This window comes from Mandrillus leucophaeus, unplaced genomic scaffold (assembly GCF_000951045.1).
Source record: "Mandrillus leucophaeus isolate KB7577 unplaced genomic scaffold, Mleu.le_1.0 Scaffold6, whole genome shotgun sequence".
Lineage (NCBI taxonomy): Eukaryota > Metazoa > Chordata > Mammalia > Primates > Cercopithecidae > Mandrillus > Mandrillus leucophaeus.
Window position 1 is genome coordinate 471,213 of NW_012106474.1, and position 631 is coordinate 471,843.

The following is a 631-nucleotide window of genomic DNA, read 5'->3' on the forward strand; positions in this document are numbered from 1 at the left end:
TGTCACCCAGGCTGGAGTGCAGTGGCGCGATCTCGGCTCACTGCAAGCTCCACCTCCCAGGTTCACGCCATTCTCCTGCCTCAGCCTCCCAAGTACCTGGGACTACAGGCGCCCGCCACCTTGCCTGGCTAATTTTTTGTATTTTTAGTAGAGATGGGGTTTCACCAGGTTAGCCAGGATGGTCTCGATCTTCTGACCTCGTGATCCGCCCACCTTGGCCTCCCAAAGTGCTAGGATTACAGGCGTGAGCCACTGTGCCCGGGCTGAGAAGGACTCTTTAACTCCTTCCTTCCCAGTGCGTGATGTTGCATCTCCCCAACTCCTCAGTGCCAGGGATGTGGAGGTTTCTGTTCCCATCCCAAATCACTGTGGTGCTCAAAGGCTCACACGCTTGTCTGTAGGGCCGAGGTTAGCATCTGGCTGTGTGGTGTTAACATCTACTGGAAGCCATCCAACAAAGGCATCAGGGGAATCTCAAAGTGTCTGCCCTTTCCCGAGCCACGTTGTCTGAGACAGACGTCTGGAGATGGAAGCGGGTTGACAGGGTTTCCCAGAGGGTGGTCTCTAACCCCATGGACCCGCAGAGATTTCTCAGAACCTTCATTACCCCGTGATCCGCAGTTAGCTGGCC